We start from the raw sequence: 10,220 nt of genomic DNA, 5'->3' as shown, positions 1-10,220 counted from the left end.
GTCGTGCCGCGGGCTCGTGATGTGGCAAACCAACTTACTCCAGTCCTGCAGTGCTCTTTAATACGTTGTTTCTCATGAGGGGAGTGGTCTCTGGAACCTACTTCACGAGGTCCGTGAGACCTTTGGCAATCATGCCAAAACGCCCAGCTTGGTGGAACTTCTCACCTTTAGGGAGTTGCCTACAGCCACAGACAAAGGCAGTAGCAAGCATGAGCAGCGTACATGGCTGCAAACCCTACATACACTTCCTAGGAAGTAAACTTATTTATTTGCTTCATTTTCTTTGTTTACGAGTCCCCTCCAATGGGGATCCGAACTTGGATGTCCCCGATCCTCGTCTGATACTCTGACCACTCCACCGCATTCGCTCACTGTTGAATTAAAATCAGCGGGGATGACTTCAGTGTTACCTTGATGCCTTTTAAGTTAACAATCAGTTAAGTCTCCTCTTTAAATTGGGCAACTAGATTTGAGTCCAGGAGCACCTTAGAAAGCAACGAGAGTTTCAGGGTGCAAGCTTTCGAGACTCAACACTCTCTTCATCAGAGGCAAGTAGGATGCAAGGTTCCTGCTTGTATCTGACGAAGGGAGCTTTGACTCTCAAAAGGTTATACCCTGAATTAATCAATAATTATCGTGCGGCATTGTGTGTAGAATAGCCAGGAGATCCTAACATTGTCTGGCAGTCAGAAGTTCCAGCTCTTTAATGCTATGCACCACTAGGGGGTGAGGTAGACTTGTTTTTTTAAGGCAAGAGGCATTTCAGAGGTGGTTTGCCATTGCCTGCCTCTGTGCCATGACCCTGGCATTCCTTGGAGGCCGCCCTTCCAAATGCTAGCCAAAGCCAACCCTGCTTAGCTCTGAAAATCTTGTTGGTTGAGTTGCTGCTGGACTCGAGTCGGCCTGTTCTACTGCAGACTGACTCCGCTACCCTCGGAAAACATCTTTAAATCGAGGAGAAGACTATGCTGGCTGCAAAAAGTTTGAACCAGTCACTTTTATTGTAGCTTTATAGCCGTGCTTAGCGCTTAAAAAACAGTGTGCTGTCATTGGTCCCCCCTTGCTCAATATTTCCTTCCTTAATTGCCTTCCCATTCAAGCTGAAGAAATACAGGCGCAAGCCTTGCCTCACACAGCCCCCCCTTCCTCTCTCATTGGCTCGGTCATTGTTATCGGTTATGGCGCGTCCTAAAGGAGCCCCTTAGTAAGAGCCGATCCAGGACTGCGCGGAAGGCAGAAGACGAATGGTGTTCATAGTTCATTATTTGAACAAGGGTATCTGACTTACGGCAAATCTATCCAAGGGAGTGTTATAGAATTCTATTTTATCTTTAAGGAGCGGTCTTTTATAAAAGTAAGATATTTACTTCTGTTGCGGTGAAGAATTTAAGTAGAAAAATACACTTGAATGTTTGTTTGAATCATACTAGAATGATGAGGCGAGGCCAACCCATATATCAAACAGCCGAAGTGGAAAAAGAAACGGTACTTTATATTGTTTGAGCGCCACAGAGAAATGCCCTGTGCGGTTGCTTATTCCTGCTTTTTTTGTTGTTGTTATTAAGTCGCTCACTCAACAAAGTAGTCAGAGAGTGATTCAGCAAAGATTCAGCTTTATTCCACAACTCGAACACACTCCAACATGGATCAACATCTGATAGCCAGAACAGCTTTTACATTGCAGATGTCCTGCTTTTAAACTCTGCCGGCTAATGTAGCCATGCCTACTGTACATTTACCAACCAATAAGGTTGTATACATAAGGACCAATCACGGACGTTCCCGCTCAGGGAGCTTGCTGAGAAGTGATTGGTTAGGTTCTTCCTGGGCTACCAATGTGATTGGATGTATTTGGATCCTAGCCCAGGACGAAGCTTAACATAGCATTTCAATTATGTTGTTCACATACAGTTATGCATTCAATGGCAGCTTATTGAATACATTACAATTATCCAGCACACCTGTTGTCAGTGGAATGTCCACCGTGCATACTTTGCTAGCCCTTTGATGCGCAGAAGTTGTCTGTGTTTGTCACAACTGTTTCAGCCATTCTGGTTTTCATACGAATGGAGTATACGCTGGTGACTTTTCAACAATGAATTGTCTGGGTATAAGTAGCCCCATAGTTCCAGAGGTCATTTCGGGGGGGATCGCGGGGGATCACAGTTCCCCCGGGTGAGGTACGGGGGCGGGGCACGTGACGAAGCCTCGCCCCCTGCTTCCGGCCGCCCTGCTTCCGGCCCTCATTCAGCCAGGAGGAGGCAGGAGAAGAGGGAGGGTAAGTTGCTTCCTCCCTGCCTCTCCCCACCCCTGCCTGCCTGGGGCCAGGGAGGGCCTTCGCGGGGCTTCCTTGCACTCCCGCCGGCCGGGACCGTTGGGGGCGGGGTGTGTGGCCTTATGACACACTTCCGGTGATGTCAGGGGGTGTGGCCTTATGACACACTTCCGGTGATGTCAGGGTGTGTGGCATATGCTAATGAGTTATGCTAATGAGTTCCCCTAGCTCTTTTTCTACGAAACGACCCCTGCATAGTTCTCTGTGCACAGTTGTGTTTTACAGTTGCGGGGTTACTTTGAGGATACCTTCACCACCGGATAGTTTCAGAGGGCGGCCATGTTGGTCTGCAATAGAACAGCTCGATAAGAGTCCTGGAGCACCTGGATTTTCAAGGGAGGCACTTTCAAGAGCCCCTTTGTCAGATACAACTCTCGAAGCTTATACCCTGAAAATTTGTTTCTCGAAGGATAATACCCCGAAAATCTTACTGGTCTCGAAGGGGCTACTGGGGTCAAGTCTAGCTTTCATCACTGGATGTTCTTCTGTGGCAGAATGGACATACCTGGCCCTGGGTGGCTGTATTGCACACAAGGCGTGATGAACAACCGTGGAACGCAAAGGGGGGGGAAAGAGGCAATGTTCATAAAAGTGGGGGAGCATTCTGCTTGGCTTAGGGACTATTACCACTCGTGCCAATACCAAGGGATGACTTGCCCATCAGTCAAGTAGTTTTTAATTCCAGCCTTCCTCCAAAGATCTCAGGGTGGTGAACATCATTCTGCTGGAGAGCCGGTTTGGTGTAGTCGTTAAGAACAGCGGACTGTAATCTGGAGAACCGGGTTCGGTTCCCCACTTCTCTGCTTGAAGCCAGCTGGGTGACCTTGGGTCAGTCACCATTCCCTCAGCCCAAGAAAATAAGCCTAGCTTGCCACAAGAAGAGCTAGAGTTTTCAGGTCGCCAGACAATCTTCGGATCTCCTGGCTATACTACAACCACTGCCGTAAGATCATTAATCTGCTTCCCCCATTTTATCCACTTGGTGAGGAGGTGAGGCTAAGAGGAAGTCACCCAGTGAGCTTTATGACAGAATGGGGATTAAAACTGGACCTCCCAAGTCTCAGGCCAATACTATAACCACTTCGGCACACTCTGGGTTCTATACCCATTACACAAACTGTTACAGTTAGCATATCACAGATGGGACTTAGCATCATTATTTATGGGGGATCCCTACCTCCCCAGTCCTCAAAAACCAGTTTTGTGAGGTGTTGGAGGTGAGGAGACTGAAACGTAGAGGATGTCAGGTGGATCACAGCGGGGCAGGGTGGGTCCATCACCATCAGAGAGCTTGGGAGAATGGCAGATGGGAAAAGATGGAAAAAGAGAGAATGGCAGATGGAAAAAGATGGAAAAGATGGAAAAGGGAGAATGGCAGATGGAAAAAAGATGGGAAAAGAGGGCAATCCAGGCTCAGGAAGAGAGAGAATGGGCAGGGGATTGATGGAGGAGGAGCCAAGATAGGAAGAGAGGGATAAAAGTGGGACCTCCAGTCCGGCTGAGGAGGAACATGGAGGCAAACAGCTGAAGCTAGGCTGAGGGCTCTAATGTTCTGGAAGGCCTCATGAGGGTGTCAAACCTGAGTTTTCCCACCCTTTCTGAGGCGAACAAAACAAAAACGTGAGCCTGACATGATGGGCAGGGGAAAAGAAGCCACAGTCGACCAGGAGGGAAGCCATAGTAAGGTTTAGCTGTCGAAGTGACTCTACCGCCGCGGGGACTGAGATCCAGGATGAAGGCTGTTTGGACCTGAACAGTTTTATTGATGTACTAGGAAAAAGGCCCATTGTGGAAATAAATACAATGACTTCTAGAAAGAGGCTCTGGGCGGATGCCCCGGCCTTGGACACTCAGTGTCAATTTGCTGTGGCGACCTCAGCAGGGTATAATGACACTGAGTCCACCATTTTCTCCAGAGGAACTGATCTCTGCTACCTAAAGAACAGTTGTAATTTTGAGTGATCTCCAGCCCTCACCTGGAGATTGGCAATGATGGTTGCCCAGAAGGGAATAGTTGGTTCGAAGGGTGGAGTCTATGGCTTTGTACCTGTCCGAGATCCCACGCCTCCTGAAACCTCACCCTCTCCAGGCTCCATCCCTCACATCTCCAGGAATTTCCCACCTGGAGTTGGCAACCCTTCCTTCCCAGCCAACCATCAACCTACCTTTATTTCCCCCTCACTCTTCAGCTTTCCACCCCCCCACACACCTGCAGCCTCTCCCGTGCTCTGAAGCCCTGACTGCTATGTCACATTGACTGTTATATGGGGGCCACCTCAGCAGCATATAAGGATACAGAGCCCACCATTTTCTCCAGGGGAACTGATCTCTGCCATCTGGAAAGCAGTTGTAATTCTGAGTGATCTCCAGCCCTCACCTGGAGATTGGACACATTTTACCTCAGAACAGCAAACTGTTTAGAATGTTAGAGGCAAAAGCCAGGGGGGAGAGGAAGAGCAAACTGTTTAGAATGTTGGAGGCAGGACTCAGGCAAAGCAGCCAGTGGATAGGGAGACCCTCTGAATGACAGATCAGAGAGCAAACTGATTTTGGAGTGTGTGGAATGTTCTAGAGAAGTGCCACCACCATTCGGCTTTTATTTATAAGGGAGATTATTTTTTCTCCCCGGGCCCGTATCGAGTCAAAACATGTCTCTGGCCAGTGCTTTATCCGGGGGGGGGCGATGTGTTGTGAAGTGCTGGAAGGAGTGCCCTTATACCGAGGCAAGGGACACGGCTTTGTGATGATGGTTCTGCAGAGCAAGCAGATTGCAAATCATTCCGCCTGCAGAAGCCGAGCAGAACCGATGCAGGCCACTGTTGCCGTTTAATGTGGTTTCCCAGCCAACCTCTCATAAAATTCATGGCAGCTGCTGACCCCTCTTACTGGGCCCTTCCCTCTCTATCTCTCTTTTAGAGGCCAATAACCTGCCTCTGAAAGACCAGTGTGGTGGAAAGCGATGTGGAGAGAATCATGTTCTTTTCAGCAAAAAGATACAGGAGGTGAGGACACAGTCAAACAGTTGATTAAATGTCACAGTGCATTGCGGCATCTCCGAGACTCGTGACAGGATTTATTTCGTTCTGTCTCCACAACAAGAACCTGACCCTACGCTACTCTCATAGAAGAGCTGCCACTAAAATGTTGCTCTGGAGTGAAATCTGAAGTGCATTTTGCAGTTGCTGCTCAGGAGGGATTTCAAATGACTCCACAAGAGTTTTGATGAGTCTTGAGAAAGAATGGCTGATTTCGCAACTAGAGCTGCCTCGCAGTTGCGCCGCCGTTTGCCCCGACACTATTAGTCAATTTCACACCCGAAGCTGCGGTGCTGCATTTTGACTCGCGGCTTCGCCCGATTTCCCCTGCAGTTTCGTGATCCTGTTTTTTGAGGATCACGAAACTGCGGAGGAAATCGGGGGAAGCCGCGGGTCAAATGCAGCCCCACAGCTTCGGGTGTGAAATTGACCAATAGTGTCGGGGCAAATGGCGGCACAACCGCGAGGCAGCTCTAGTGCGAAATCAGCCATTCTTTCTCAAGACTCATCAAAACTCTTGTGGAGTCATTTGGAATCCCTCCTAAGCAGCAACTGCAAAATACACTTCAAATCAGCCAATGTCTCAGGCACTTTGCGTATGTCGCTAGTCTGCCATGGCGTGCTGATATACCTTAGAACTAGGGGTGTGTTGCGTCTTCTACAGGAAGTCTTCCACACACATGAAGGTACCATATACTGATTCAGACTCTTGGTCCAGCAAGGTCAGTATTGTCTACTTAGACTGGCCGTGTCTCTCCAGGGTCTCAGCTAGAGATCCCTTCACATTACCTACTACCTGGGCCTTTCACCTGGAGATGCCGGGACTGAACAGTGGTTACACACCCATTACACGGATTCAGTATAAGGCAGCTTCATGTGTTCGTGTGTATTTATTTATTTATTTAAAACGGGTTTTTTTAGCCATCTTTCTGCCTTGCAAAACTCAAGGGGGCTTACAATATACAGAAAACAATTATAAAAGGACATAAAAGGTCACACTCCAAATGTTGTTGTTCAGTCGCACAGTCGAGTCCGACTCTTCGCGACCCCGTGGACCAGATCACGCCAGGCCCTCCTGTCTTCCGCCGTCCTCTGAAGTTGACTCAATTTCATGTTTGTTGCATCTATGACACTGTCTAACCATCTCATCCTTTGCCGTCCCTGTCTTCTTTGACCTTCAATCTTTCCCAGCATCAGGGTCTTCTCCAGGGAGTGCTCCCTTCTCATTGGGTGGCCAAAGTATTTGAGCTTCAGTTTCATTATCTGGCCTTCCAGGGAACAGTCAGGGTTGATTTCTTTTAGGACTGACTGATTTGATCTCCTTGCAGTCCAAGGGACTCTCAAGAGTCTTCTCCAGCACCATAGTTCAAAAGAATCTATTCTTCGGCTCTCGGCCTTCCTTATAGTCCAACTCTCGCAGCCATACATGACTACTGGGAATACCATTGCTTTGACCATGCGGACTTTTGTTGGCAGGGTGATGTCTCTACTTTTTATCATGCTGTTTAGGTTCGCCATCGCTTTCCTCCCAAGGAGCAGGCGTCTTTTAATTTCATGGCTGCTGTCACAGTCTGCGGTAATCTGGGATCCCAGGAATGTGGGAATGTTAATAGAATATAGACCAGTTATTATTAAAGTTTTTTACCAGTAAAGGTTACATAATATGTAGCACATCGTAGTATTTACTTGCAACTCGAACAATTGTGGATGAATCTTGAGTTGTGGGGCTGCCACCGCAAAGTCCCTCTCTTGTATACTCACCAGATAAGCTTCTTTGATTCGTGGGACAGTCAGGAAGGCCTCTTCCTGCACAGTCAAGGCCAGAGTATGCACCACCAATCAGGCATGAACTAGGGATGTACAAGAGAAAAAAAAACAGTTTTTTTCGAATTTGGGGTTTCTGGACCCTTAAAAATTCAGTATTGCCTTGAAAACCCAAATTCCAATATCGGTATTGTATTGGGATTTGGGTAAATTTTGGGAATCCTGAATTTTTCAGCTCCATTATACCCTATGGGGACCATTATACTCAATGGTGAATCTCCTAGGGTATATTCAGTGGGCTGGGGGGAGGGGGTTTAAGGTAGAGGCACCAGATTTGCAGTGTAGCTGCTGCTGGAGCCTCTCCCCAAAAGAACCCCCAAGTTTCAAAAAGATGGGACCAGAGGGTCCAATTCTATGGGCAGCCAAAGAGGGTGCCGCGATCCTCCATTGTTTCCAATGGTGGGGGGAAAAGTAAAGCAGGCATGCAATAAGCCCAGCAGCAGAACTAGTTGCAAGGTGCCCAGCAGAACCAGTGCCACTCTGGCAGTGCCAAAACCCAACAAGGCTAAGGTCAGATCTGTTGGGTTTTGGCACTGCCACAGTGGCACTGGTTCTCCTGGGCACCTTGCAGTGGTTCTGCTGCTGGCCTTGCAAACATGCCCCCTCCTCGCACCTCACTTTCTACTGCAGAGATTCTCTGGGAGAATCTGCTGGGCTTGTTGTATGCCTTGCTTTTATCCCCACCATTGGGAACAAGAGAGGATGGGGGCACACTCTTTGGCTGCCCTTAGAATTGGATCCCCTGGCCCAATCTTTTTTGAAATTTGGGGGTTCTTGTGGGAAGAGGCTCCAGCAGCAGCTACACTGCAAATTTGGCGCCTCTACCTCACCCCCCCCCCCAGCCCACTGAATATACCCTAGGAGATTTGCCATTGACTATAATAGCCCCATAGGGGATAATGGAGCTGAAAAATTCAGGGATTCTCTTATTGGTAACTAATGCCCAAATCATGCCGAAAATACATGATTCGGGTATTAATTCAGTTCAGAAATGCCGAATGCACATCCATAGCATGAGCTGAACCCCGAAGCAAAATTCATCACAAATTTTGCCCTGTTCATGGTATGTGAACAGAAGTATATGACAGGTCTACTGTCACAAACTTCCACGAACTTTTAAAGCAATTTGTGGCAGTTCATGGTGGTTTTTGGATGGAGCAGGAAGCAGGGGTTTAAAGGGACTCCCACTACCTTCAAACCACGGGTTTCTGTTCCCTGAGAAAGGTGAGGAAACTTTAAAGGGACTGTAGAAGACACCCCAAAAACTGCTGCACAAAAATAGCAATATGTACCGTTTTTGTTTTGATTTATTTTTTGAACGTGCATCAGAACGTTTTCTGGTGCACCACTAGCATAAGCAGTCACCCTAACATAAGCATATCCATCTAAATCTGTATTGTCTACTCTGACAGGCAGCATCTCTCCAGGGTCTCAGGATCCTTTTTAACTGATGCACAAAAATAGCAATATGTACCGTTTGGTGTAGTGGTTAAGTGTTTGAAATAAAGCAATATTTACCTTTTGGTGTAGTGGTTAAGAGCCAGTTTGGTGTAGTGGTTAAGTGTGCGGACTCTAATCTGGGAGAACCGGGTTTGATTCCCCACTCCTCCACTCGCACCTGATGATGTGACCTTGGGTCAGTCACAAGCTCTGGCACAGCTGTCCTTGAAAAAGAGCAGTTTGTGTCAGAGTTCTCTCAGCCCCACCCACCTCACAGGGTGTCTGTTGTGGGGAGGGGGAGGGAAAGGAGTTTGTGAGCCGCTCTGAGACTCCAAGTGAAGGGCAGAGTATAAATCCAATCTCTTCTCTTCTGATGATGATGATGATGCCCAGGCTTGAACCTGGGACCTTCTGCATGCCAAGCAGATGCTCTGCCACTGAGCTATAGCCTCTGCCCTCAGTACAAATACTGCCGCAGACAGTGGTCAGCCGAATGCTTGATGAGTCTCTTGTTTTTGCTTCCTGTCTGGGAATGCGAAATAGGGGTGGGTGCTTCAGTCCCTGGAAGACTGCCACCCATGAAAGTTGAGCTGCATTTGGCTTGGTGGGCCAGGTTGTGTCGGGGTTTTGTAGTGGAATTTTCTGACCAGATGAGGTGAATTGAATGGAGATGGTGGTAAGATCTCATCCTTCAGGAAGAAACATGGTCTGGAATCTTGAGTCGTGAGCCAGATTTGTACATTTCTTGTCAAGGACTTATAGGGTGGCAAAGACTCTTCTTTTGTGTGTGTGTGTGTAATTCCCAAGGCGCCCCCTGCGTGTGGATATCTAAATCCGCACATCGGGGGCACCTGGGGGGAAGGGAGATTTTCCTGTGCACATGGGGCAATGCCCAGAAAAATCTGAAAACTGTAAAAAAATATAGGGGGGATAATTAAATCCCAAAAAAAGTAAAAGCGCATCCCCTGCACATGCGCAGGGAATTCTCTTATAATGGCTTCGCCGCCACCACCACCAGAGAGGGAGAGGGGGAGGGGGAGAAGGCTTGGCCGGCCGGTGGCTGTAAGCCGCTCAGCCCTCGCCACCACCCAGGTGGGGAGGAAAAAGTTTGGCAGGCCAGCAAGGCCTCACCGCCACTGCCGCCGCTAGGGGTGGGGGGAAGCTTGGAAGGGTGCGGGCTTCACCGTGGGTGCCGGGGGGCAGGGGAGAAGGCTCACCTGCGGCTGCTTCCTTCTCCCGTGGAGCTTCTCCTCCCCCCCGCAAATATCGCGGGTCCCCCTTCTTGTCTCTCCCTTATTATAAAAGAGTAGTGGGTGCCAGAATTCTAAAATTGGCCCCTTTAGTGTTAGGCCGAAAAAACTGCCACTCGGAAGACACTGGCTGGGTTCATTGGCTGCTTTGTGCAGTCCCGGCCAGCGTTCCAAGGTCATTTACATATGGAAGCTGATTGGACTACACTCCATTCCACACCTCAAACTCACCCCCCCCCAAGGCAGTTGGAATTTTCAGTTGGGAGAGGAGAATGATGTCAGCTGCCCCCTAGGCAGAGGCTGTGTGTGTGTGTGGGGGGGGTTTTGTAAAGACAG

This window comes from Gekko japonicus, unplaced genomic scaffold, assembly GCF_001447785.1.
Source record: "Gekko japonicus isolate JY-2015 unplaced genomic scaffold, Gekko_japonicus_V1.1 scaffold3239, whole genome shotgun sequence".
Lineage (NCBI taxonomy): Eukaryota > Metazoa > Chordata > Lepidosauria > Squamata > Gekkonidae > Gekko > Gekko japonicus.
The sequence above is the reverse complement of the archived record's forward strand: the minus strand, read 5'-3'. Positions refer to the sequence as shown.